Raw genomic sequence first — 6530 nt, forward strand, 5'->3', positions numbered from 1 at the left:
TGGGTATCAGGGGAAGATGTGGACATTTGAAAAGAAGACAGCAGGGGGAGGCTACTACCGCGTTCGGTTGGATCGGGCTTTAGCGAACACAGATTGGTCTTCACTGTATCCTCATGCTACCCTTCACCATGAAACGTGTGCCTCGTCGGACCACTGTCCAATCCGACTGTAGTTGGAGCCGGCGAATAGAGTGCAAGCGGTTAAAAAGATATTCAGGTATGAATGTTACTGGGAGAAGCATGCAGATTTCGGCAGCTCTTTCGAGGCCATGTGGAAAGGATCGGCCAATGCCCAAACAGTCACTGATCTAAGATGCAAGCTGAGTGACTTGTCAACATCGCTGCAGGAGTGGAGTGGAGCCACCATCGGGAGTGTGGCTGTAAGTGCATCTAGTGCCACCCCTAGTTGGTTTTGGAGTATTGACGACAAACCTGGTTGAGGGACTAATGTGTTTGTGAGAATTGCGGGATAACACAGGTAGTAGTCCCTCATTGATTTGGTTTGCCTACCGGAGATGACCCCTAAAAATGTGTGAAGATATTGAAGACTATGGTGGTATGTGAAGATATTCACAGTGAAGACTATGACATGAGAAGACATCGCATGAAGACTTTGGAGTGCGAAGACAGAGTTGTTTCGTAGTTTCATTTTCTTCTTTGTTGAGTCATAGGAACCACCGTACTGTTAAGTGGGGGTCCAAGTGAACATAGTCAGAATGACTAAAGTGATGCTCAACCACAATCCTATGTCTTCGAGCGAAGACAATGAGAGCAAATCTTATCCAGAGCTGGATGAGTCAGCTTTACTTGTAGCCCAAGTAAAGTTGTCGCGTGTGTTTGAAATCTGACCGTTGAAACACGTGTCAGTTCCTTAGTGACCCAGGGTCATTTCGGACAAATTAGGTCGGGTTGCCTAGTGGCTATAAATAGCCCACCCCATACACCATAAATTGGTGGCTGCTCAGAGTTAGTGCACGGCTTTTGTCGTTTGAGAGCAACCCACCTCGAAGCCTTTGAGAGAGAAATCCTTGCGAGGACAAAGCCCTAAACACCCAGAGCCAAAGAGTGTTAGGCATCACTGAAGTCTTCCTGTCTGTGTGATCTGAAGACTTGTTACACTTGAGGATTGTGAATCCTCTAGCCGGTTAGGCGTCGCATTCTGAGCATCCAAGAGTCATTGTGGATCGTCGGTGAACGAAGTCTGTGAAGGTTTGGAAGTCTACCTTGAAGACTTACCAGAGTGATTGGGCGAGGACTGGGTGTCCTTAGCTCAAGGGGAATAAGGTGAAGACATGGTCTTCTGAGTTAAATCTCAGCCTCCCTAACCATACGTACAGTTGTCACAGCCACTGGAACTGGTCCAGCAAATCATTGTCTTCAACAAGCCACTGGTTCTATCCTTCCCATCTCTTCATTTACAGTTGGTCATTGTGAAGTCATTGCCTGTTTGCATTGTCTATTTGTCTTCACTATGTGACTGTTTATTCAAATTGGTTTCATACTATCTTCCATCCTGATCCGTACTGCCTAGCTGCTATTAGTCTTCGTGCTCTCACTTCATTGAATACTTGACTATGGCTTATCTAGTGTAGTCTACCTTCCACTGCATGGTTATAGGTTCATTTCTATCGGTTGTCTTTGAAACTCTCATGTTTTGAAGACATTCATAAAAATCACCTATTCACCCCCTCTAGTCGATAACTAGCACTTTCAATTGGTATCTGAGCAAGGTACTCCCTTATTCTGTGTGATTCGGTTTAACCACCTGGAGTTTTAGCTATGTCGACTGCAGGGATAATCAAAGTCTCCGCTGCGTGCCCCATCTTTGATGGAACTGAATATCCCTACTGGAAGAACAAGATGCGCATGCATCTTGAAGCCATTGATGTCGACCTCTGGTATGTCGTCAGGAATGGCGTTCCCAAGGTTGGTGAAGGTGTCACCGCTGCTGATGTCAAGAAGTTCGTTCAACTGGATTCCACTGCCAAGAACATCATCTGTGGTCATCTGACCAAAGGGCAGTATGGCCGTGTGAGTGCTCTGGAAACATCAAAGCTAGTCTGGGACTGGCTCTCCAAGGTCAACGAAGGCGTCTCAACCCAGAGAGATCAAAGGACCAGCGTCCTTCGCAACCTCTTCAACCGCTTCAAGAGAAACGACAATGAGAATGTTCAGCTCACGTTTGATCGCCTCACTGACATCACAAATGAGCTTCAAGCTCTCGGCGCTACTGAGATCACCAAGCATGAAATCGTCAAGACACTCCTGAGATCACTTGACAACTCGTTTGACACCCTAGCCCTAATGATTCAAGAACGCCCTGACTTCAAGACACTCGATCCGTCTGACATACCTGAAAGGCTCAACACACATGAGTTTTCAGCTTTCTGAGAAAAGAGATATCTACGGTCCCAACTATGGCCGAACTCGCGTCTTGAAGGCAAAAGCTGTTTCCTCGTCTGAAGAAGAATCTGACTGCTGTTCTGATGATCATGAAGACATTGGAAAGGAACTTGCTATGCTTGTGAAGAAGTTCTAGAAATTCACCAAGAAGAAAGGCTTCAGAAAGTCTTCATGATCCAGCTCAAGGAATGATGAAGCTTCTACTCATGACTACAAGAAGAGAACATGCCACAAGTGTAAGAAACCTGGTCACTACATCTCTGAGTGTCCGCAGTGGGACAATGAGAACAACAACAAGAAGAAGAGCAAGGAATATGATTCTGATGACAGGAAGAAGAAGAAATACTCAAAGCACTCTTCCAAGTCTTCCTCAAAGTCTTCATCACACAAGAAGAGCTCATCTCGCAAGGCTCGTGCGTTTGTTGGCAAGGAAATGGATTCAGAGGAGGAGTCTGCTTCTGAGGAGGCGGAGGTGGAGTCTGAGGAGGAGTCCGATTCTGGCGTTGCAAGTCTGGCTACAGCTGCCAAGTCCATCTTCAACACTGAAGACAATGACTTCGTCACCGACGCCGATGCTAATGACAAGGACAACTCCGCTCCCACCTATTGCTTCATGGCACGCGGTGCCAAGGTAAACTCACGCAATGCTCACTATCAAACATCCAGTGAAGATGACTCTGATTGTGGTTCCAAACCCAGCTACAAAACACTTGCTAAAATTGCAACTGAACAACAGAAAGCTATGGAACATATTCAAAAACGGTTAGACAAAAGTGATGACCTGTTGGACGCTGGAATGACTCGATCTCGGTCCTTAATCGAAGACATAAAAAATCTTCATGTTAAGTATGAGGAACTTGAAAGTCGTCATGAAACGCTCTCAACAACTCATGAAAAGCTTTCCTATGATTATCTTCAAAGGAAGCAAGAACTTGAGAAGTTGAGAGCGGTTCATGAAGATCTTCAAAAGGAAAATGAGTCACTTCGCGCTGAACAGATCAGACCCGCTCAGGAAGGATTTGAGCCACCATGTCTTAAATGCCTTGAGCATGATAACGCTACTTCTGCTGCTGAATGTTCTACTGCTGCTACTGTTGCAATATCTTCAACTGTTGATGTTGTAACTAACCCCTCTGCTGAGGATGCCACTGCTATTGCTGATGAAAATGCTAGGTTGAAGACATTGCTTGAAACAGGGATGTACAAAAGTCTCAAAGGGCATTAGACACTATGTGATGTCCTCAAAAGGCAGATTCTGAACCGAAACCCTAGGAAAGAGGGTGTTGGGTTCGCAAGAAAAATGAATGCTGATGGCTCTTACTGGAAGCCTGAGCAGTACCCCAAAACCACACGGGTTGCTGCAAAGGAACCTTCAGTGGATCCATCCACCCTATCTGGCTTCACTTGTGCTAATCCTCTTGTCATTGATGAATCCTTTGATGCAAACTATAAACTATTTAAGAATCAGAATGGTGAAGTGTTTGCCAGGTATATTGGTACTAACTGCAGGAATGGGCCACCTATGAAGAAAGTTTGGGTGCCCAAAAGGTGTCTGGAGAATCTTCCTGTGAATGTCATCATGACACCACAAGGGAAGAAGACAAACCCCAGACCATAGGCTTCATATGGTCCAAAGGCTTCATGCAGACAGAGGACTCACCTGAGTCGCACTAACACAAATGTTTTGCAGGGAAATCATAAACATGCCTATGAATATGAGCGTGTTTCATCAAACTGTCATGTTCATAAGACCAAAAACTACTCTACTTATTCCTATGAGTATTATTCACCTCCTGCAAAACTATTTGCCAGGGCTTCAAAGCCAAAGTTCTCAGATGCTGCACTCAGACTCATTGCTTCGAAGCCACCCTTGAAGATGTGGGTGGCTAAGAAAGCTTAACTCTCTTTTGCAAGGAAAGGTCTCCAGCCGAAAATCAAATGTGTCTGAAGCTATTGCTGGGGACCTAAAACATCTTGTAGGGCACAAGATCAAATGCCCAAATGGTCTTATTATGTATTTTGTTCCTGAGTCGCTTGCTATTTGTCCTATCAGTCCTAACATCGATCTAAGCTTTCATAATCCACTTGCTCGTCAAATGTTTATGCTTCACAATGCTCTTCATGAAGCCTATCCCCTAACTGCACTGTAGGGTATGACACCAGCTGCTTCAAAATGGATTATTGATAGTGGATGTACTAATCACATGACTGGTGAACGAAGTCTTCTCATGGACTCAACCTTACGTCCATCTGACAAAAGTCACATCACATTTGTTGATACTGGTAAAAGCAAGGTATTGGGTCTAGGTAGAGTTGCAATCTCAAAGGATCAACACATGGATAAAGTGATGCTTGTTGAATCCCTTGGCTTCAACTTAATGTCTGTCTCAATGCTTTACGGTTTGAACATGATTGTGATATCTGGAAAATATCGTTGCCTTGTTCTAATGGAATCTAACAAGTCTCTAGTATTTGAAAGGTATCGGAAAGATGATTTGTACATGGTAGATTTCTCAGCAGGAGCACAGCTTGCCGTATGTCTTCTTGCAAAAGCTTCAGAGTGATGGCTCTGGCATCGGAGGCTAGGGCATGCTGGCATGAGGAACTTGCATACTCTTGCGAAGAAGAAGCACGTCATAGGCATCGAGGGCGTCAAGTTCAAGAAGGATCACTTATGCAGTGCCTGTGAAGCTGGAAAGATGACGAGGGCCAAGCATCCCTCGAAGACAATCATGACAACGACTCAACCCTTCAAACTTCTACACATGGACCTCTTCGACCCTACTCACTACTCTACCCTTACTACTACTGCTTGTCTCTATGGCTTCGTCATTGTTGATGATTATTCAAGATATACATGGGTACATATAATCCTCTACAAGACTGAGGTGCAGGATGTCTTCAGACGCTTCGCCAATCGGGCCATGAACAACTATGGCATCAAGATCAAGCACATCAGAAGTGACAATGGCACTGAATGCAAGAACACCGACCTTGACGCTTATCTTGATACATTGGGCATCACTCATGAGTTCTCAGCTCCGTACACGCCGCAGCAGAATGGCATTGTGGAACGCAAGAACAGAACACTCATTGAGATGGCTCGGACGATGCTCGATGAATACAAGACACCAAGAAAGTTCTGGCCTAAAGCTATTGATACTGCATGCCATGTCATCAACCGTGTTTATCTTCACAAGCTTCTGAAGAAAACATCCTATGAACTCCTCACTGGTAAGAAGCCAAATGTCAGTTACTTCAGAGTATTTGGTGCTAGGTGCTGGATCAAGGATCCACATCACACTTCAAAATTTGCACCGAAAGCACATGAAGGTTTTATGCTTGGTTACAGAAAGGATTCACACTCCTACAGAGTCTTCAACCTCTTTCACTATAAAGTGGTTGAAACCGTGGATGTGCGGTTCGATGAGACTAATGGCTCGCAAAGAGAGCACCTGCCAAATGTGCTAGATGAAATTCCACCCAGTGAATCCATCAAGCTTATGGGAACTGGAGAAATCATACCATCTGAAGTACAGCCTGAAGAGGAACTTATCATTTCTGCACCTAATCAACCTGAAGACAATGCTCAGCCTGAAGACAATCCTTCAAACGATGACAATGATCAGCAAGAGCAAAATCTTCGTCCAGTTCATCCTCATATTGCAAATGAAGTACAGATTGAGAAGATAATTGATAGCATCAATGCACCTGGTCCACTCACTCGTTCAAGGGCAACGCAACTAGCAAATTTCTGTGGGCACTTTGCATTCGTCTCAATATCCGAACCCAATAAAGTTGATGAAGCCTTCATAGAACCTGAATGGATTCAAGCTATGCAAGAAGAGCTTCAACAGTTCGAGCTGAATAATATATGGGAACTGGTCAAGCGTCCTGATCCTCGTAAACACAATATCATAGGCACTAAATGGATATATCACAACAAGCAAGATGAGCATGGTCAAGTTGTCAGAAACAAGGCTCGTCTCATTGCTCAAGGATACACTCAAGTTGAAGGAATTGACTTTGATGAAACATTTTCTCCTGTGGCTCGGCTTGAAGCTATACGCATATTGCTAGCCTATGCAAATCATCATAACATCCTTCTGTATCAAATGGATGTGAAGA

This window comes from Triticum aestivum, chromosome 7A (genome assembly GCF_018294505.1).
Source record: "Triticum aestivum cultivar Chinese Spring chromosome 7A, IWGSC CS RefSeq v2.1, whole genome shotgun sequence".
Classification (NCBI taxonomy): Eukaryota; Viridiplantae; Streptophyta; class Magnoliopsida; order Poales; family Poaceae; genus Triticum; species Triticum aestivum.